At 35.8% G+C, this 24,261-nt stretch overlaps 1 long non-coding RNA gene across 1 annotated transcript; it reads right to left on the bottom strand.

The window, feature by feature from the left end:
• Nucleotides 1-233: 233 nt before the first annotated feature.
• Nucleotides 234-14,947, bottom strand: LOC129050231 (uncharacterized). The gene is made up of 3 exons (XR_008513835.1): nucleotides 14,835-14,947; nucleotides 10,436-10,506; nucleotides 234-1,000 (listed from the first exon to the last, which is right to left on the bottom strand). It is a non-coding gene; the product is annotated as an uncharacterized LOC129050231 (long non-coding RNA).
• Nucleotides 14,948-24,261: the final 9,314 nt, after the last annotated feature.

Here is a 24,261-nt window from a genome sequence, read left to right as displayed (position 1 = left end):
CTTTGGCAAAGCTATATGATTGCTCAATGTTGTGGACAGCAAAATTCATCTGGCATTGTTAATAACATCAGCAATGAAATAAAAAGTTAACTGAGCTTACATTTTTTATAACCTCAGGAGAAGTTTTAAAACCATGTTAAGAGCTTTAGTATGATGATGGAAAATTTATGCCATGGCATAAATGATACGACAAGTCAAACAAAACATTTCATTGAAGACTATATTACCTCTGCAATATTTTATTGTAGTTTGAATACATTTTATACCACTGTTAGGGGGGAAAAAACTCCAACTGTTTTTTTCTCTGCTCTCACATCACAGCAATAAACACAGAAGACTTATGTGGCCAGATGTATAGGAATCTCTCCCTAACAGCAAGCAAGCAATTATTCAGCCAACACCAGCTTGGTGTCCTCCATTTCTCTTTTGACTCTGTCTCTCCAGGGATAGCATCAGATTCTACAGGCTCAGTGGCACAAAGCTGCTCCCACTTCCAATGTCAATCACAAGTCCCAGATTGTTTAACTTGTGCTTCTAACCAACCGCCCGTAAATTGGTATTCCCACAACCCCCTCCTTGGGTTTGATAAACTTGTTAGAGCAGCTCACTGAACTCTAGGAAATGGGTTTATTATGAAAGATATTACAAAGCGTAGCGATGAAGAGATGCGTAAGGCAAGGTATGAGGGAAGGTGCCCAAAGCTTCCATGTCCTCTCTGGGGCTTGCTACCCTCCAGGAACCTCCACGTGTTCAGTTTTCCCAAAGCTCTTCAAACTCTGTCCTCTTGGGCCTTCTATGGAAATTTCAATGAATAGGCATGATTGAAGCATCAACAACTGTGTACAAATGCAACTGGACAAAGGGGTATAATCTAACAGTCACAGGCTGAGTGGGAAAATCCAGCAAGGTCTGTGGGTGGAGATTTCTTCTCGGCCTCTGTGCAGCATTCCTTTCTCCATGGTATGGGGCAGGACCTCCTCTGAAACACAGCTCATGTGACCTATGATCAAACAAGGTAGGTTAGAGAAATTTGTTTATGGGCAGCTCCAAGGTACAAAGGTAGGGTAAGATTTCCAGCCTTTGGAGAAAAAAGAGCAGGAAAAAGGAGGACTGGAGAAAGTCAGAAAGAGAAATTCTGTTTTCTGAGGCCTGCTTCTGGGGCCCAAAGTGCCCCGACATTATAAGAAAAGACTGTAATGAGAGCTTCGAGAGTCATGAGCCAGGATGCGTGGATAGAAACATATCTATATATTCTCCATCTCCTAATATCACAATCCAAAAAGGGAAATATATTGGAAGCACAAGAAATAGTGGCAAAGGTTTGGAAAGCTGAAGCCAAAATGTGTTGTTCATAAATACAGTCTGAATAATTTGAACATTTTCTGTTAACGGTATTTGTTCAACTATAATGATATTTTCCAGCCAAGATATAATTGGCAATGTCAAAGTCACACACAGATGGGTAAAATGGCCAATGTCTCTGGAAAATCTTCAAAATAAGTTTGTAGTATCTCTGGTGCAAGATCACTTAAATTCAGAAAGTAGCAGTCAAGGAAAAAATAGCCATATTCAAAAAAATAAGCTCCATGAATTTAGATGTAATATAAATTTGGGGTGATTTATTTCTTATTAGACACTAAAAATATTTTTAAAAACAGAGAATGGCAAATAAGGTAATTTTGCAGTTAACTATGTCCTAAAGAAGAATGGTAGTATTTTTACAAGAAAGATATGATTCATCAAAAAGGCAGGGAAGCATTCAGACTAAACATTGAGTATGTTTGGAAATAATAAAAATTATTGTTTCTTTTACCGACATCAACAATCTTCTCAAATTAATTTATAAAACTGTCGGGGAGGAGCCAAGATGGCCGAATAGGAACAGCTCCGGTCTACAGCTCCCAGCGCGAGCGACGCAGAAGACGGGTGATTTCTGCATTTCCATCTGAGGTACCGTGTTCATCTCACTAGGGAGTGCCAGACAGTGGGCGCAGGTCAGTGGGTGAGCGCACCGTGCGCCAGCCGAAGCAGGGGCGAGGCATTGCCTCACTCGGGAAGCGCAAGGGGTCAGGGAGTTCCCTTTCCAGGGGTGACAGACGGCACCTGGAAAATCGGGCCACTCCCACCCGAATACTGTGCTTTTCTGACGGGCTTAGGAAACGGTGCCCCAGCAGAGTATAGCCCGCACCTGGCTCAGAGGGTCCTACGCCCACGGAGTCTCGCTGATTGCTAGCACAGCAGTCTGAGATCAAACAGCAAGTTGGCAGCGAGGCTGGGGGAGGGGCGCCCGCCATTGCCCAGGCTCCCTTAGGTAAACAAAGCAGCCTGGAAGCTTGAACTGGGTGGAGCCCACCACAGCTCAAGGAGGCCTGCCTTCCTCTGTAGGCTCCACCTCTGGGGGCAGGGCACAGACAAACAAAAAGACAGCAGTAACCTCTGCAGACTTAAATGTCCCCGTCTGACAGCTTTGAGGAGAGCAGTGGTTCTCCCAGCACGCAGCTGGAGATCTGAGAACGGGCAGACTGCCTCCTCAAGTGGGTCCCTGACCCCTGACCCCCGAGCAACCTAACTGGGAGGCACCCCCCAGCAGGGGCGGACTGACACCTCACACGGCCGGCCAGGTACTCCAACAGACCTGCAGCTGAGGGTCCTGTCTGTTAGAAGGAAAACTAACAGAAAGGACATCCACACCAAAAACCCATCTGTACATCACCATCATCAAAGACCAAAAGTAGATGAAACCACAAAGATGGGGAAAAAACAGAGCAGAAAAACTGGAAACTCTAAAAAGCAGAGTACCTCTCCTCCTCCAAAGGAACACAGTTCCTCACCAGCAACAGAACAAAGCTGGACTGAGAATGACTTTGACGAGCTGAGAGAAGAAGGCTTCAGACGATCAAATTACTCCGACCTACGGGAGGATATTCAAACCAAAGGCAAAGAAGTTGAAAACTTTGAAAAAAATTTAGAAGAATATATAACTAGAAAAACCAATACAGAGAAGTGCTTAAAGGAGCTGATGGAGCTGAAAACCAAGGCTCGAGAACTACGTGAAGAATGCAGAAGCCTCAGGAGCTGATGCGATCAAATGGAAGAAAGGGTATCAGCCCTGGAAGATGAAATGAATGAAATGAAGCGAGAAGGGAAGTTTAGAGAAAAAAGAATAAAAAGAAACGAGCAAAGCCTCCAAGAAATATGGGACTATGTGAAAAGACCAAATCTACGTCTGATTGGTGTACCTGAAAGTGACGGGGAGAATGGAACCAAGTTGGAAAACACTCTGCAGGATATTATCCAGGAGAACTTCCCCAATCTAGCAAGGCAGGCCAACATTCAGATTCAGGAAATACAGAGAACGCCACAAAGATACTCCTCGAGAAGAGCAACTCCAAGACACATAATTGTCAGATTCACCAAAGTTGAAATGAAGGAAAAAATGTTAAGGGCAGCCAGAGAGAAAGGTCGGTTTACCATCAAAGGGAAGCCCATCAGACTAACAGCGGATCTCTCGGCAGAAACCGTACAAGCCAGAAGAGAGTGGGGGCCAATATTCAACATTCTTAAAGAAAAGAATTTTCAACCCAGAATTTCATATCCAGCCAAACTAAGCTTCATAAGTGAAGGAGAAATCAAATACTTTACAGACAAGCAAATGCTGAGAGATTTTGTCACCAGCAGGCCTGCCCTAAAAGAGCTCCTGAAGGAAGTGCTAAACATGGAAAGGCACAACCGGTACCAGCCACTGCAAAATCATACCGAAATGTAAAGACCATCGAGACTAGGAAGAGACTGCATCAACTAATGAGCAAAATAACCAGCTAACATCATAATGACAGGATCAGATTCACACATAACAATATTAACTTTAAATGTAAATGGACTAAATGCTCCAATTAAAAGACACAGACTGGCAAATTGGATAAAGACTCAAGACCCATCTGTGTGATGTATTCAGGAAACCCATCTCACGTGCAGAGACACACATAGGCTCAAAATAAAAGGATGGAGGAAGATCTACCAAGCAAATGGAAAACAAAAAAAGGCAGGGGTTGCAATCCTAGTCTCTGATAAAACAGACTTTAAACCAACAAAGATCAAAAGAGACAAAGAAGGCCATTACATAATGGTAAAGGGATTAATTCAACAAGAAGAGCTAACTATCCTAAATATATATGCACCCAATACAGGAGCACCCAGATTCATAAAGCAAGTCCTGAGTGACCTACAAAGAGACTTAGACTCCCACACATTAATAATGGGAGACTTTAACACCCCACTGTCAACATTAGACAGATCAATGAGACAGAAAGTCAACAAGGATACCCAGGAATTGAACTCAGCTCTGCACCAAGCGGACCTAATAGACATCTACAGAACTCTCCACCCCAAATCAACAGAATATACATTTTTTTCAGCACCACACCACACCTATTCCAAAATTGACCATATACTTGGAAGTAAAGCTGTCCTCAATAAATGTAAAAGAACAGAAATTATAACAAACTATCTCTCAGATCACAGTGCAATCAAGCTAGAACTCAGGATTAAGAATCTCACTCAAAACCGCTCAACTACGTGGAAACTGAACAACCTGCTCCTGAATGACTACTGGGTACATAACGAAATGAAGGCAGAAATAAAGATGTTCTTTGAAACCAACGAGAACCAAGACACAACATACCAGAATCTCTGGGATGCATTCAGAGCAGTGTGTAGAGGGAAATTTATAGCACTAAATGCCCACTAGAGAAAGCAGGAAAGATCCAAAATTGACACCCTAACATCACAATTAAAAGAACTAGAAAAGCAAGAGCAAACACATTCAAAAGCTAGCAGAAGGCAAGAAATAGTTAAAATCAGAGCAGAATGGAAGGAAATAGAGACACAAAAAACCCTCCAAAAAATAAATGAATCCAGGAGCTGGTTTTTTGAAAGGATCAACAAAATTGATAGACCGCTAGCAAGATTAATAAAGAAAAAAAGAGAGAAGAATCAAATAGATGCAATAAAAAATGATAAAGGGGATATCACCACCGATCCCACAGAAATACAAACTACCATCAGAGAATATTACAAACACCTCTACGCAAATAAACTAGAAAATCTAGAAGAAATGGATAAATTCCTCAACACACACACCCTCCCAAGACAAAACCAGGAAGAAGTTGAATCTCTGAATAGACCAATAACAGGAGCTGAAATTGTGGCAATAATCAATAGCTTACCAACCAAAAAAAGTCCAGGACCAGATGGGTTCACAGCCGAATTCTACCAGAGGTACAAGGAGAAGCTGGTACCATTCCTTCTGAAACTATTCCAATCAATAGAAAAAGAGGGAGTCCTCCCTAACTCATTTTATGAGGCCAGCATCATCCTGATACCAAAGCCTGGCAGAGACACGACAAAAAAAGAGAATTTTAGACCAATATCCTTGATGAACATTGATGCAAAAATCCTCAATAAAATACTGGCAAACAGAATCCAGCAGCACATCAAAAAGCTTATCCACCATGATCAAGTGGGCTTCATCCCTGGGATGCAAGGCTGGTTCAATATACGCAAATCAATAAATGTAATCCAGCATATAAACAGAACCAAAGACAAAAACCACATGATTATCTCAATAGATGCAGAAAAGGCCTTTGACAAAATTCAACAACCCTTCATGCTAAAAACTCTCAATAAATTAGGTATTGATGGGACATATCTCAAAATAATAAGAGCTATTTATGACAAACCCACAGCCAATATCATACTGAATGGGCAAAAACTGGAAGCATTCCCTTTGAAAACTGGCGCAAGACAGGGATGCCATCTCTCACCACTTCTATTCAACATAGTGTTGGAAGTTCTGGCCAGGGCAATTAGGCAAGAGAAGGAAATCAAGGGTATTCAATTAGGAAAAGAGGAAGTCAAATTGTTGCTGTTTGCAGATGACATGATAGTATATCTAGAAAACCCCATTGTCTCAGCCCAAAATCTCCTTAAGCTGATCAGCAACTTCAGCAAAGTCTCAGGATACAAAATCAATGTACAAAAATCACAAGCATTCTTATACATCAATAACAGACAAACAGAGCCAAATCATGAGTGAACTCCCATTCACAATTGCTTCAAAGAGAATAAAATACCTAGGAATCCAACTTACAAGGGATGTGAAGCACCTCTTCAAGGAGAACTACAGACCACTGCTCAAGGAAATAAAAGAGGATACAAAGAAATGGAAGAACATTCCATGCTCATGGGTAGGAAGAATCAATATCATGAAAATGGCCATCCTTCCCAAGGTAATTTACAGATTCAATGCCATCCCCATCAAGATACCAATGACTTTCTTCACAGAATTGGAAAAAACTACTTTAAAGTTCATATGGAACCAAAAAAGAGCCCGCATCGCCAAGTCAATCCTAAGCCAAAAGAACAAAGCTGGAGGCATCACACTACCTGACTTCAAACTATACTACAAGGCTACAGTAACCAAAACAGCATGGTACTGGTACCAAAACAGAGATATAGATCAATGGAACAGAACAGAGCCATCAGAAATAATACCACACATCTACAACCATCTGATCTTTGACAAACCTGACAAAAACAAGAAATGGGGAAAGGATTCCCTATTTAATAAATGGTGCTGGGAAAACTGGCTAGCCATATGTAGAAAGCTGAAACTGGATCCCTTCCTTACACCTTATACAAAAATCAATTCAAGATGGATTAAAGACTTAAATGTTAGACCTAAAACCATAAAAACCTTAGAAGAAAACCTAGGCATTACCATTCAGGACATAGGCATGGGCAAGGACTTCATGTCTCAAACACCAAAAGCAATGGCAACAAAAGCCAAGATTGACAAATGGGATCTCATTAAACTAAAGAGCTTCTGCACAGCAAAAGAAACTACCATCAGAGTGAACAGGCAACCTACAAAATGGGAGAAAATTTTCGCAACCTACTCATCTGACAAAGGGCTAATATCCAGAATCTACAATGAACTCCAACAAATTTACAAGAAAAAAACAAACAACCCCATCAAAAAGTGGGCGAAGGACATGAACAGACACTTCTCAAAAGAAGACATTTATGCAGCCAAAAAACACATGAAAAAATGCTCACCATCACTGGCCATCAGAGAAATGCAAATCAAAACCACAATGAGATACCATCTCACACCAGTTTGAATGGCAATCATTAAAAAGTCAGGAAACAATAGGTGCTGGAGAGGATGTGGAGAAATAGGAACACTTTTACACTGTTGGTGGGACTGTAAACTAGTTCAACCATTGTGGAAGTCAGTGTGGCGATTCCTCAGGGATCTAGAACTAGAAATTCCATTTGACCCAGCCATCCCATTACTGGGTATATACCCAAAGGATTATAAATCATGCTGCTATAAAGACACATGCACATGTATGTTTATTGCGGCATTATTCACAATAGCAAAGACTTGGAACCAACCCAAATGTCCAACAATGATAGACTGGATTAGGAAAATGTGGCACATATACACCATGGAATACTATGCAGCCATAAAAAATGATGAGTTCATGTCCTTTGTAGGGACATGGATGAAATTGGAAATCATCATTCTCAGTAAACTATCGCAAGAACAAAAAACCAAACACCGCATATTCTCACTCATAGGTGGGAATTGAACAATGAGAACACATGGACACAGGAAGGGGAACATCACACTTTGGGGACTGTTGTGGGGTGGGGGGAGGGGGGAGGGATAGCATTGGGAGATATACCTAATGCTAGATGACGAGTTGGTGGGTGCAGCGCACCAGCATGGCACATGTATACATATGTAACTTACCTGCATATTGCGCACATGTACCATAGAGCCTAAAGTATAATAATAATAATAATAATAATAATAATAAAAAGAAAAAAAAAAGAAAATGTGGCACATATACACCATGGAATACTATGCAACCATAAAAAAGGGTGAGTTCATGTCCTTTGCAGAGAGATGAATGAAGCTGGAAACCATCATTCTGAGCAAACTATCGCAAGGACAGAAAACCAAACACTGCATGTTCTCACTCTCAGATGGGAATTGAACAATGAGAACACTTGGACACAGGGCGGGGAACATCACACACCGGGGCCTGTTGGGGGGTGGGGGGTGGGGGGTTGGGGGAGGGATAGCATTAGGAGAAATACCTAATGTAAATGACGAGTTGATGGTGCAGCAAAGCAACATGGCACATGTATACCTATGTATCAAACCTGCATGTTGTGCACATGTACCCTAGAACTTAAAGTATAATGACAAATAAATAAATAATAAAAAATAAAATAAAATAAAATAAAATAAATGCTGTAATTTATAAAAAAAAAACCTGTCATCTCTGTTCACTAATTTTGAATTACTTATATTACCTATTAATTTTTAATTACTTTTGATATACCTATATCACTATTTTGAATTGATCTATAAATGATCTATAAATGACTTTGGTTGGTTTTTTTTGACTCATGGGTATTTACTTTTCATTAGGTAATTTTAACATATTGTTAACTAGAAAAATAAAATGAAGAAAGACACATTTTAAACACAAAATATAAATTTAGAGAGCTTCAAAAGAATAAAATTTCAGTTTTATGCCTTTCAAGTAAATTTGCTGTTTTCAAAATTATTTTTTGTCACAAACCTATTTTATTTCAAAAAATATTCTATTGTTTTTAAACTATAATTTTTAAATATCTGACAGCATTTTTAGGACTTAAAGCTATTAAATATATAAAGATATAATAGAACCTATCAGAAATATTCAATGAAAAACTAATATATTCTTTAAAAAACAGTTTAATCTTTAAGTTCTATGTTAATTGACTTTTGATACATATTTTACTTTTCCTTCACTTCTTTTGTCAATTCTTAAAAAATCTTTCATCATAATTTTTGGCAATGTTTTTTCTACACTTTAATAGCAAACATTGCCATAAAAGTGAAATTCAGCACTAATTAATTTTATGTCTGCAGGCAGAGTGATTTCCTTAGGGAATCAATTTTAATAGAACTATGTTTGTACCTGGCAGGATATTCACAGAAATAAAATATTTATTGGCCATCTACTTTGTTTAAGACCTCTTAACAAACCATAACTTATTAAAGCATAAAGTAACATACAAAGTAAATGTTTTTAAAATCTGTAAACAACTAATTCCTTTTTTCTTATGAAGTCTTGTTTAGATCATTAAAGTAATAGCAGATTTTCTCACAACGGGTTTGTGAATATTGTCTATTTAACATGAAAACTATAAAAAATTAAAGAAAATTGATATATATGTATTCCACTATATCAACTCAAAGGTGATCTGTAATTGTTTTCTGAATAACTTATTAATAATGCTTAGGCCCCTTTGTTGAAATGTATATTTTCTTGCACACAAAGAATATGTCAAAATTATTTCTTTTAAAATATACTATGTAAAATTAATATGTTGTTTTTCAGAATTTTAGCATGTAAACAAAATAAGAACATTGTATTTCTTTGTGTAAATAAGAATTCATTTAAAAATACATTGTACAACTTCAACACATTGTGTTTCTCTGAAGGTACTTTGAGATTTTGCAGTTGTAGTATAAATGAGACAAAATGGTAGAGAAAATATTCCCCATGTGTGATTCTTTCTACATTTATTTGCCACATCAATCTCACAAGTTTTTTTATTTCACACTGATTGATATCATTGAGCACACACCTCAATATCTATTCTCACAAAAACTATCATTATCAAAAAAGATTTTAAAAAATATCTGAACATTATTCTCCTGGTAGCAATTCTATACTCCATTTTATCCTTTTATCCATTAATTTTGTCTAATTAGTAAAGATATACTTATGTAAAAACAAATTAAAAATAGTACAGAAAAAGTACTCCTGTATGCAATTATTACAAATATTTTATTTAGTTCCTATAAAGTATTTACATAGCTGAGATCATTATATATAGAATATTATACTCGTGTTACTTCATGTCCTAACTTTATATCAGAAAAAGCTTCCCATACTAATAAATTTAAACTACTTTCAAAGAATCTATGATACCTGCTCAATAATGTTGACATGAATAAATATGATTTCTGTAAGCATTATCTTGCAGATGGACATATTATTTCTTCCAAAACTTCATAGAGTAATTTTAATGCTACATTAATGATGTGCATACAATTGATCCTTGAACAATGCAAAGCTTAGGGATGCTTAACCCAACAAAGTTGAAAATCTGCATATACATTTTAACTCTCCAAACACTAAACTAGTAGTAGTCAACTGTTGACCAGAAGCCCTACCGATAATATTGAGTTGATTAATACATACTTTGTATGTTATATGCATTATATATTGTATTCTTAAATAAAGTAAACTAAAGAAAGGAAAATGTTATTAAGAAAATCATAAGAAGGAGAAAATATATTTACTCTTCATTAACTTGAAGTGGATCATCATAAAGGTCATCATCCTTGTTGGTCATAGCTTCACATTGAGTAAGCTAAGTAGGAGAAGAGGAGAGAGGAAGGGTTGATTTTGTTGTACTTGGAGTGGCAGAAGCTGAAGAAAATTAATGGATAAGTGGACCCTCAAAGTTCAAATCTGTGTTGTTCACGGGTCAGCTGTATATAAATTTTATTTGCATTTCTTGGAATTTGCTAAGATTGGCTCACCAGGAGGAGAATTACTAAATTCGTTTTTATAAATCTTTAAAAGTTGTTAACATATGTTACCAAATCACTTTCCAGAAAATTACACCAACTTACTCTAATGGCAATATATAAGAGTTATAATGTCTTTATCAGGACTGGATGTATTTTATTGAAAATACAAAACACATGTTTAATTATTTCTGACACTGTGGCATTCATTATTGCTAATTTGAAATACCAGTATATTACATACCTACATCTATATGTCTACATCAAACCCCATTATTTGTGAATTCCATATTTGCAACTTCTCCAAGATGCATAAATGTATGTGTAATCTCAAAAATCCATACTCACTCATGCTTTCCTGGTCTTTTTTTAACATGCACAGAATAAAAAAATGTGATTCTCTCAATGCGCATGCTCACAGTTGAGGTCAAACAAAGTAATGCACTACTTTGTTATTTCAGTTTTCATGCTATAAACAAGGATCTTTTTCACAGTCTATTTAGTGCTCTTTGTTGGTGATATGGCTGTTTAAAATGCCTCCCACACCCCAGAATATTGCTAAAGCTCTGTCTATTGTTCTCAAGTACAAGAAGGCTATGATGTGTCTTACAGAGAAAAATATAGTCAACCTCATTTGACGCAGGAGATTGGTTCCAGAACCCCTGGGAATACCCAAATCTGGGGATGCTCAAGTTTCTTATATAAAATGGCATAGTATTTGCATACAAACTATGCATATCCTCCTATATACTTCAAATCATCTCTAGGTTACTTACAATAAGTAATACAGTGCAAATGCTATGTAAGTAGTTGTTATATCATATTTTTAATTGTATTATTTCTTGTTATATTGTTGTTTTTACCCTAACATTTTCCATACACAGTAGGTTGAATTCACAGATGTGGGACCTGCAAAGGTTTGATGTTATGTGTGTTAGGTAAGGTTTGTTCAGGCATGTGTTTTAGTGCTGTTGGCTGATGAGAGTTCAATGTTAATAAATCAGCAGTACATCTTAAGTAAGGTGTCTCAAAACAGAAACACACATCAAACAAGATTAGATATTGATCAGCTGATGAAAATGTTGTGACCAGAGGCTCACAACAAACTAATCCTGTATTTCCTTTGCAAGCAATGATTCAGTATTTGCTAATTTCTTGTTTGTCAAAACTTTATAGAACATAAATACTGCAAATAACAAAATTTAACTATTGCTATCTATTCATATACAAGCCCAGTCTTCAAAAATAAAGGAGACATTACTCAAGAACTTCAAAGAAAAAGAAACCTGAAAAACAGAATGGTATGCAGATGATGACGTTTTACCTACTGTGGACACAGTAGGAACAAAGAGGCTTATGTATTAGCATCTATGTGACAGGAAATAAGACTGTGTACACTGCAAGATGCTGGACTATAAATAAGACTCCTGGATAAACACAGAACTAAACTTCACACAGGAAAGAGTAGCTAGAATGAGTCTATCCATCAGCAAGTATAAAAAATAAAGAAATATGTCTCCTTCAAACTTGATTGAAAATGACCTGATGATAACAACAACAGTAAGGCTGTCTGGTAATTAATGAACTTTGACTTATCATAACGCAGCGTTCAAATTTACATTGCCTTCAAAGATAGGGTAACTCCAGCCTAGACATTTATGGTAAGATGGTAAATCTCCTGAGGCATCTGACAGCAGTAGAAGCAAAACCTCTTTGGTATAAACACCCAAAATACAGGCTTCAAAACATTCCCACAAACAAAACTGTATAGCATAAACACATTGAAAGACATTGGAGTAACAATTAACTATAAGAATAAGAAGAAATGTAAATAGCACAATTATATCCAAAACATTCATATAACAAAATTACATATATTTATTTATTTAAATAAGCATAATTATTAAAGAAGATATTTAAAATATGACCAAGTACAAGCATGGCTTAAAAATAAAAACAATAAAATCTTAAAAATAAAAAAGTTATTATTGAACTGTAAGCTAGATATGAAAAAAAATTCAGAAAAAAATAAAAAACTGAAGCAAAGGTTGACAAATATGGAAGCCATAAACCTATGCACTATCATTTGTTCAAGTAGATCTCTAAAAGAGGAAAGAAAACAAGCATAGAGTTATGAGGCAATATTTCAAAAGGTAACTATTTAAGATATTCCCAAGTTTGTAAGGAGATCTGGCTGCTCTTAAAAAAAGCACAACAATTCCAAGCGTAACAACACGAAACAGTCATACTCTCCTAAACTGAAAGCACATTGAGATACTTAGTAAAATTGCAGAACACTGAAGAAAAAAAGGTCTCTTAAAATTCACCAGAGGTAAAAGACGTAATTATAAAAAAGATAATACATAGACAGAAAGACAGATTCTCAACAACACCGTGAAGATTATGGAATAAAAAATGAATAGGGGCCAGGCGTGGTGGCTCATGCCTGTAATCCCAACACTTTGGGAGGCCAAGGTGGGCAGATCACCTGAGGTCAGGAGTTTGAGACTAGCCTGGCTGACATGGTGAAATCCTGTCTCTACCAAAAATACAAAAACTTAGCCAGGAGTCATGGTGGATGCTTGTAATCCTTGCTACTTGGAAGGCTGAGGTATGAGAATTGCTTGAACCCAGGAGGTGGAGGTTGCAGTGAGCCGAGATTATGCCACTGCACTCCAGCCTGGCAACAGAGTGAGAGTCCATACCCCCCCAAAAAAGAAAAAAGTATATATACACACACACACATTTATATATATATATATATACACACATACACACATATATATACATACACATATATAATATGGCATAGCAAGTTTTTATGACAATAATGAAAAGGGTAAACATAAGTCAAAAGAAAGCTGGGGAATATTAATAACTATCAGACTCAATTAGAAGTACTTCAAAAATTTTAAACGATAAAGATTTCTGTGCTGCAACAAAATTTATCAAGAACATATTCCAAATAATAAGGAACCTAATAATAGGATCTCAAAGATATTTTTAAAATATAATTGTCAAATATTAATTTACATATTAATGTAATTAGCTAAGCTACTACATTTCCTGGATATTTAAACACAGTTGGTCAGTAATTTTTACATTCGGTAAATAAAATGAGAAAAAATGGATTATTTAGGAAACAAAATTTACAACTTGGTAGGATGTATACAGCTAAAACTTTGTACTCAAACCATTAATCTTTTAAAGTATAGTGAGATTACAGAGTCTGCAACCAAGTTAGAAAATTGGATTTAATGATAAGACTGCCTGCTGCTGTGATCCCAGTGTACAGTGAAATATTGAGTGTGGACCACTAACAATAGGAGCTCCATACCTGTAAAGAGCCTCTAAAAGTCGGACGTCCCACTACAAAGCTCTACCTGCTATGCCAGGAATGGATTATGAGTAGCATCTAATTCTACATGTTTTTGTTCCCAGATAAAATACCATCTGGATGCCTCTGATGGCAGAGTTTAAGTTGCATGTCCCTGCCTTGGCCCAAATTGGTTCTACTTTCTGCCTTTAGGAGGCAGGTTTCTATTAGGAGATGATTTTTCCTGGATCTATCTATCTGTCTGTCTGTCTATCTATCTATCTATGTACCTACCTATCCATCTATAATTTTCTAATGTTCCCACAGGGTCCTAACATTCTAAGCAACAAAAATCAGCATTCTATAAAGGCAGAAAATACCCCTTTCTGCCTGAAACATTTGCTGTTTATATTTTGCAGGTATTAAACTTGGAGCCAGTATTTTATGATAGAGCCAATACTGATCTCAAAGAGTAATGCTACTTTCTCATCTCTTCTGTTGCCAAATTAATCTTTTAAAGTATAGTGAGATTACAGAGTCTGCAACCAAGTTAGAAAATTGGATTTAATGATAAGACTGCCTGCTGCTGTGATCCGTGTACAGTGAAATATTGAGTGTGGACCACTAACAATAGGAGCTCCATACCTGTAAAGAGCCTCTAAAAGTCGGACGTCCCACTACAAAGCTCTACCTGCTATGCCAGGAATGGATTATGAGTAGCATCTAATTCTACATGTTTTTGTTCCCAGATAAAATACCATCTGGATGCCTCTGATGGCAGAGTTTAAGTTGCATGTCCCAGGACATGGGATAGAGACAAGTCCCCCAATCCCTAAGAAAGGATTTGCTTACATTCCATAGTAAAAATAATCGCTTTCTCTTTTTTCAGAGGGGAAGAGGGGCAGATATTTCCATACGTATATAAACTCTGAGATTAATAATTTCAGAGTTCCACTCCTTGTGATGTCACTGCATTGTACACACAGGTGTAACCATCTGGTTCTTAGTATTACTCTGTGCAGGGTTGGCTGCTGCTATTGTTGAGAATTATAAAGATCCAACCTGATTCAGAGGATATATATTAAATGGGTAACATCTCAGATGCTTCTCAATTTCTGACTGATCAATTTTAGTTTCATAACCAGAACATTTATCAAATTATGAGAAATTATTAAATAGTCTTCCCTCCTTCTCTGCCTCCCTCCGTCCCTCCTTCCTCTCTCCCTCCCTTCTTTCCTTCCTTCCTTCCTTCCTTCCTTCCTTGACGGATTCTCACTCTGTCGCAAGGCTGGAGTGCAGTGGCACAATCTTGGCTGACTGCAACCTCCATCTCCCGGGTTCGAGCAATTCTCCTGCCTCAGCCTCCAGAGCACCTGGGATACAGGCATATGCCAGCCACCATGCCTGGCTAATTTCTTTTGTATTTTAGTAGAGATGAGGTTTCACCGTGTTGCCCAGGCTGGTCTCGAACTCCTGAGCCCAGGCAGAGAAAACATTTGATACAATTCAACCAGTTATAATGAAAATTATTGTCAAACCATAAATAGAAGTCAAATTCTGGAATGGATGAAATGTATACACCAAATTCTACAATAATCTAATTCTAAATGTTGGAACATTAGAATAATTCTTAAAACAGGAACAAAATCAATGCTTCTATGCGACAATATACTGGTGGTCTTATTCAAAAGAGATAAAGGTGTGAGAATACAAAAGAAAACAGCAAACTTGTCATTATTATGAATAATGTAATTCTCTCCTTAGATGATTCCATTTAATCTACAAATAAAATGTTAGAATAAATAAGAAAGTTTATTAATTTATTTCAATATAAAATTAATATGAAAATTTTAATTACATTTTTGTGTGCCAGAAACAATTAGAAAACAAGTATTTTAAATAGGACTGTTTATAATATGGACCAAGACTATAGAGTACCCAACAATACAAGTAACTAATATGTGTAAGACTACTGGTGAGAAAATAATTTTAAAATTATTTATAGATATTTAAAGATGATCATAATTAAGATTAATATGTTCAAAAGGAGAAGAAAATACATGTTTTAAATTAATTTATAAAATTTATGAGATTTTAGTTAAAGCTCAGCAGGATGGAGCTTCCCAATTAATTCAAAAATGTGTTTTGAAAAGCAAAAGGAAAACAACAGCCAAAACATTTTAAGTAAGAAAAGTTGGGTGAGGTAATCTAGTTGTGGATATACAATAAATTTATAGTAATTACAAAGTATAATATGAGTGTGAAACAAGCAATTGATCTACTAAACAGAATATATGGTGTTTTGAAAGAAGTATAAATACATGACAACCAGATATATGACACAGGTGGCATTGAAAATTAGTGGGAAAACAATAAACTGTGCAAAAACAACCATTATCCATGTGATATCCACATCCATATCGATATATATGTGATATCCAGATCCTTATATGTGACATCCAGATCCAGATCCACATATACAGCGCATCTGTACATGCGCTGTGCAGAAAAAATAAAAAGTAAAAAAGCTTTCCGGTTATCCTAAAGCTTTTATTTGTTCATTTATCATACCAATTGGAACTCTTTTGAAAATGACAAGATGTACTTATTAGATAGAATTCCAGAACAAGAGGATTAAACCGAGCCTCATCTGGGCAAATAGGGCTATAATTGTGAATTTAGTTTTAAGTGCAAAAAGTGTGAAAAACTTCTGAATCTAAGAGAAAAACTTAATTGAGCGCTGTGTGTTTATTCTCTCATTTAATCCCCATGAAAATCCTATGATCTGGATATTACTATTATCCTTATTCTATTACTATTATTACCCTTTTCAAATGTTGGATAGAAGATTTCTAGTTAGGAAGAAGAAATTGCCTTCTTGATGATTGGTGGGATAAAAGTCCAAATTATTTACAATATGAAACTAAGCTTATGTTTTATTGAAAAGTTCATAATATGACTAAAAAACTGATGTTAATTAATTTTAATTTCTCTTTATTCCCTTGGAGAGAATAACATGCGTAAAGACTTCACTTATTTTTTTTTTTTTGGAATATGTCATATAATTATCGATGTATGATGTTTCTCCTATTCGTTCATATATTAAGTGATACTGTTACAATGAACTAAGGAAGGTATCTGTTTAAAAACAGGTGATCCAGATGGAGGGAGAATTCCAAGAGACTTTTTGGGATCAATTAAGGACACTGGTAAATACTGTTCATATTTTATGCTAGCTGTTAGAAAATGTGAATGGAGACCTGATTATCATTCCAACTGAAAACATTACCTAATTTCTCTATTGACTGTACTAACTTTCAGGATGTTTATTTTCAATTTAAGACATGCATTATACTGACATAAAGTTCTTTGTGGCTTATATCCCGGCATTGTAATGAACTTTCTTTTACAAATGATTAAATTACTCACATTTTTAGTGAGCATTTAAGGTCACTAGAGTCCATTTGAGGAATATTCTCATTCAAATACACCAGTGACTCACTTTTAAAAAGGAACAATTCATTCATTTATGAATCAACCTGGATCCAAATGCTCTGAAATTTTAAAAGAGACCAATGTTAACTAATGAAGAGTAGATTTCATATTCAGAAATAATTTATTAATATGCCTTTGTGAAATGGTTATAAGTCCAATTCTGATCAAGATCATGTGTGTATTTTTCCCTGTTTTAAAGTATTCAATCAATGACTTAACGAGTTACTTATTTAAAAGAGAATAGAGATGATAAATTTAACATTTTAGAAAATAACCTATTTTTAAATGGATTTTAGATATTTGAAGGGTAATATTGCTTTGTAATTAGAAAAGAAAACTGAAGAAGCAGATATTTCAAAACAATATGAACTTAATTGGAAAAGACAACATTTTAAACTCCACATGAAAAGCCATCCTGTTTCTCAACCTAATATCTGTTTCAGTGAGATAGGTGCTACTTTCTTTTTCTTTTACTTTCTTATCATACTAAAAATTGTTTAAACTTTAATGTAAGGTGTACAGGAAATGCATACAACTCTTAAAATAAAATAGAGATAGACAGCAGAAAAACTCTGTCTTGACGAGATTGCATGCATTCAGGGTGGTATATGGCCATAGATGAAACTCATCTTGAATTGTGTAGTGTCTATTTCAACTCTGCAGACAGGAAAGCAAAACCAGACATGTTCATTCTTAACACGGGACTTGATGAGAATCCTTCTCAATAACAAGAATACATAACCTGCAAATGCATGTTGTATGCAGAAAAGATCTTTAGGTGACACTGAAATAAATAAATGAGATTTAAAATGTGAGAGACATTTTTGAATTCACATTTAATTTTATATTATTATAATTAAACATATTTCTATTAATGAGTCATTTTTGTGATTTCATTAGTATCATGAAGAGTATTTCCCATCTCAAAAAAAAGCAATTGATTCGGAATTTGATGAGGCAACTGTTATGGCCCCTGCAGCTATTCATAGACCTCTCAGGGGAATCGGTAGTAGATGAAAACGAAAACACCTCCTAGAGAGAGTGGTGCCAAAAATCACCAAGGGTTGTGTTAAAGAAAGTGAATAGAGCCAGGCACGGTGACTCACGCCTGTAATCCCAGCACATTGGGAAGCCCAGGCAGGCAGATCACAAGGTCAGGAGTTCAAGACCAGCCTGGCCAATATGGTGAAACCCCGTCTCTACTAAAAATACAAAAATTAGCTGGATGTGGTGGCGGGCGACTGTAGTCCCAGCTACTCAGAGACAGAGGCAAGAGAATTGCTGGAAGCTGGGAGGTGGAGGTTGCAGTGAGCCAAGATCGCGCCACTGCACTCCAGCCTGGGAGACAGAGCAAGACTCCATCTCAAAAATAAATAAATAAATAAACAAATAAATAAATAAGAAAGTGAATACATGAAAAAACTAAGGTGAATATACAAAGTGGAGTGAGAAAAAGGTTGGGCAAAATTGCATCCTATGGTTCCTTAGTAAATTTAAGACATAGCACCAGAAGGTACTGGATTATCTGATTGTTCAAACACTGTATGCACATATATACAAACAACACAAAACCAAGCCTTCTCTTCTGGTTTTGGGAATCACTTATTTTGTTTTAGATTTATTCCTCCTTCACCTTCCTCCCATTTCCTCTCTTTTCCTCTTCTTTTCCCTCCCCTTCAAATTCTTCTTTTCTTCTTCTTCTTCTTCCCATTCATTTCCTTCTTTGTCTCTTTCTCCTTCTTTTCTGTCTATATCTACCTACATATTTGTTGTTAATTTACATATAATAGGTGCTGCTGTGTTCTCCTTGAAACTAATCTTTATCCAGGCATTTTATAGCTCTTAGTTTGGGGATAAAATGAAAACAATAAGAAATATTGAAATCCTCTTGAAATATTACGCTGTATGTCTGATGATGTGTTCCCAATGTCCTGAATAGTGCCTGGCTCATAGCAATTGTTCAATAATTATTTGCTGAGTGAAGGAATTGTTTTGCTTGCTTCTATTCTTCTTCTTCTAAAATCTTCCCATCAACAAGTTACAAAATTTTTGAAATATGTCTTGAATCAGAACACAGTATTTGCTCCATAAGTACTTGAAGAAAATAAATACTGTAAAATGACCATCTAATTTTCATATTGAAACATATGATTGGATAAAGAAGATGTGGTATATATACACCATAGAATACTATTCTGCCATAAAAAAGAATGAAATCATGTCTTGTGCAGCAACATGGATGCAGCCAGTGGCCATTATATTAAGTGATGCAACTCAGAAATAGCAAGTCAAATACCACGTTTTTACTAACACGTGGGAGATAAATAATGCGTACACATGAACATAGACTGTGGAATGATAACACTGGATACTTGGAAGGGTGGGAGGGTGGTGAGGGATGAGAAATTATCCAATGGGTATAATGTACATTATTCAGGTGATGGATACACTAAAAGCCCAGACTTTACCACTATCCAATATATCCAGGTAACAAAACTGCACTTGCTCCCCTTAAACTTACACAAATTAGAAATTAAAATCTTACATGGCTTCTCATCTTTCCATCTTCTGCAAGCCCAAGAATGTCCTACAAGGTCTCTCTGCAGCCAATCTGTCCAACCTCATCAGTTTCCTCGTTGCTTATTTGCTGGAACCTACATAATCTTTCCTTCTGTCTCAAACCTCTCAATTTGTGTTCTGTCCCCAAAGCCTGTCAATTTCATATTTTACCCCACTATAATGATCTTCCCTACTATTAGCTAGCTGTCTCCTTTATATCATTTGAGATTGTTTTTTCAACCTTTCCTCAGAGAAGACATTAATGACCACCTTAACACTGGCCTCTTCAAAGAAATTATCTCTGACAAATTCATGTTATTTAAATACCTGTTTATCTTTTTCTCCAACAGAATGTAAACTCTATATGTGTAGGTTAACTTATCACCCAGGTCCCTGCTTGTTAGTTCTTAATAAAAATTTGATTTGCATAATTATTCCGTCTTTATTGTTTTTCAGAAAAGTAAGTAGGTCCTTTCAAGTCCAATTCTTTCCCTTGACACTGAATATCTTCTACACTGGCGTTCTCAGGTACTTGACACTTTCAAAGATCCATTCTTTCTGTTATACCATATTCCATTTTTAGGTAATTTTTATTATACAGTTGTACTCCAGAACTGTACTGTCCAATAAGGCAGACACTAGCCACATGAAGTGATGTAAAATTAAATTAAAATTAAATTAAATTAAAACTAAAATGAAATAACATTAAAAATTCAGTTCCTCGGGTGAACTAGCTTCATTATAAGTGCTAAGAAGTTACACCACTCTCCAGATTTGGGACTTGTATTTGTGTTTTTGCATCAGATAGTATTTGTATGAGAAAGAAAAGGTTGCAATGGACTGAATGTTTGTGCCCTCCAAAAATTCATATGTTGAAATCCTAACCCTCAAGGTATTAGGAGGTGGGACTTTTTGGACATGATTAAGTCAAGAGGGTGGAGCCCTTATGAAGGGGAATAAGGTCCTTATGATTCTCCTACCAGGTGAGGACACAGTCAGAAGAATCGTCTTTGAACCAGAAAGCTGGACCTCACCAGACACTGAATCTGGCGTTGCCTTAATCTTGAACTTTCCAGTCTCCAAATAGGTGAAAAATAAATTTCTGTTGTTTGTAAGCTACTCTGTTTAAGTTATTTGATTATTGCAGCCCAAATAGATGAAGTCAAAAAGTTATATTATCCCCTTTCCTTTGGAGAAAAAATTATATTATCATTGTTGTATTTGTTATTCTATACTCATTACACACATATAATATCCAAATAATAAAAATGTTCAAAATGTGTTTTATATTGTATATTTTTTCTATTCTTTATTGTTTTCCTTTACTACCATTTTATTCTTCTGCTGCTTTCTATTGAGATGATCAAGTCTTTGATATTGTATTTTTTCCTTCTTTGAAAGATATAAATTTATTTCTGATCAATAAGATGTTAATATGCATTTGATATTTAAAATATAAAGGTGATGTCACTCTGCTCTTGCACAAGAAAAATACCAGAATTTTCTAATACTTAAATTGTGTTCAACCCACTAACATATTTGATCTCAGTTGTTAGATATACTAATTCATAACCGTTTTTAACCTATAAGAAATTAGTTTTGTTTTGTGTTGGCCTGTTTTTTGGGCCCTTCTTATTTAGACTTATCCATGAAATTACCAAGCTCTTTGCTCAGTACTGCTTCCTGTTCCTGTTTCTTTCTTTTAAAATTGCATTCCTTTTGCCTGTGGAGTGTACCCTAAGTGTACTTAGTGGTAAAATCATGTTGTTAGTCTGCAATACTTTTTATTCTATTGCTCTTCAGATTATTCTCTTTGAATTTACCAGGATGGCATTAATGTTCACCCTCAGTTTAACTAAACAGATGACAAGTTTCTTACTACAGGCCCCTGACCTGTCTTCTTAGAGCATTTATATGAGAAGACTTGCAATTATTAATTCTCCACCCCTTTAAGACACAAACCTTCTCCTGGCCTTTTTATCAGTTTTACAGTCCAGCAGTGTCTCTCTCAAGGACCTTGGAGCCATCCTTTTGAAAAGTCATCATCTTTCATTTTCTGTGGGTGAATAAGTGCCTAATTTCAGTAAGCTACAATTAGCAAATGTAGGTGGCCTAATCACATTAACCAAACTCACCTATAAATTTTCCACTACTTTACCCCAAAGCTCAAGAACTCTCCTGTCTTTTCTTTCAACTGAGGTGAATCTCTCTCCTTTATTGCAATAATCTTGACCCCTATTGAAATAATCTTGAATAAGTTCTTCCTTACCTGTTTAATTCATCCAGTAAAATTTTTCTTTGATGAAATTTGGTGCACTGTCATTTTCTGTTTTTGTATTTGATTTACAAAGTATTTATTCAATATGAGACATCATGTTTTTTATTAATTCTAAAAAAAAGCAATATTTTCTTGGCTATTGCCTTTCCCCACTCATTTAATTTTTAATTTTTTGTTCTGACATGTTGCCCTTCACAATCCAGCTTCCAGGTAGCTTCATTTATCTTTCAAAAACATCATGTCATTAATTCAGAATCTTTATCAGGCCTTAAATACATTTTATTTGAAAGGAATTCACATTCCAATGTGGATTATATGCCTGTCTCCCTCCCTCCCTCCCTCCCTTTCCTTCCTTCCTTCCTTCCTTCCTTCCTTCCCTCCTCTTTCTTTTTCTTTTATTTCTTTTGTGTGTGTGTGAGGCTTATTTTCTTCACATTCAAGGACAAATATAGCAGATCATATGGCTACATTCCGCTTTGCAAAGGTGTGCAGTAAACTCACGATCCCTTGATCCTTAGAAAGTTTGGCAGCATTTTTTTTTCAGTCCCATTTCTAGCCCAGGAAGTCTGGTTTCAGTTGATAATATGGGATCAGACCATTGTCTCTTTGGGCTTATTTTTATTCCCCTTTATCCATGCGTTGCTTTAGAAACTGTAATCTAGCACATACCAATATTCAGTTTTCCACAATCTCTGCCACTATGTGTTTCTATTCCATTTGTGGAGCATAGAAATATTTGTATTGCTTCAGGGCTCATCAATATTTGTTTAGTTGTTCTTTTCTATCTTTCTGTTTATCTAACAGTGTTATTTGTTTGGAGGGAGAGGTGCAACCAAATGTGAATTATCTGTACCATAATGACAAGAAGCTCGTGAATCGAGTTCACATATTTATACATCTATGCTGGCTGAAAATTTACCTGTGAATATTCTTAATGACTATATACTCTACACATACTACCAGTTGCCTTCATGGTAACTTCATTTGAATGTCACATGTGCATATTCAAGTTAAAAACATGCAAATCGAACTCTTCCCAATCTTTTCCATTGCAATAAATAAAATAGCACCACATTCTTGCAAACTCAAACAAATAAACTGTCCTAGACTCCTTTGCTTCACATCAACTACATCAAATATAATACCTAATTCTAATCTTTCTTCACCTCCTTTGCTATTTTGTGAAACTAAATATTCACTACCCACTTACACTTAATCTTGTCACCATATTTATTCCCTTCACAGCATTTATCACACTGAAGTTGGTTTGTTAATATATTTTTATTAATGACATCATTTACCTATTGAACATTGATTGTCTTCCTGTTCACTGAGCTTTGCCAAGTTCATTACAGGAACTCAGCAAACCTTGGGTAAACCAGTATAAAATATCCATCAGTATCAGACAGCTACATTACACATTGCCAAAAGTCAGGATTTCTGGTAACATAGCCCGCTTTCATTTCTCAACAATATACAGTATAAAAAAGATTTAGGCAAATGCTTAATTTGTACTTTCAAACTTTTATTTTATTTATACTAGGTTTCACATATAAAGGAAAATAGAAACCATTTTTCACTGCTACTTCATATAAATTGAAACTTCGGAAAATGTAATTTCTTGATAATCTGGTTTATTCCCTGAAATATAATATTTAATTATGTAAGTTTGCATCAGATACAACCTATCTACACTCTGGCTTTTCTGAGCGATTCAAATATGTCAACCCAAATATGATATTCTCCTGAAAGTGTTTACTTGAGAGACTTTATTTTCATAATAAGACAACAGCTTTTGTTTGAAATGCATTTCCTATTCTCATTCCCCAATAACCGAGTGCCACCTCCACTCAGGAGCTCCAATCCCCTAGTACATTCTGTATGATATAAAAACTTCAGTCACCTGGCCCTTCTTTGAGTCTCATATTTTGTGCAGCAACCATGTAC

Source organism: Pongo abelii, chromosome 16 (genome assembly GCF_028885655.2).
Source record: "Pongo abelii isolate AG06213 chromosome 16, NHGRI_mPonAbe1-v2.0_pri, whole genome shotgun sequence".
NCBI lineage: Eukaryota > Metazoa > Chordata > Mammalia > Primates > Hominidae > Pongo > Pongo abelii.
Note: the sequence above shows the minus strand (reverse complement) of the source record. Positions and strands in the feature narration are given on the sequence as shown.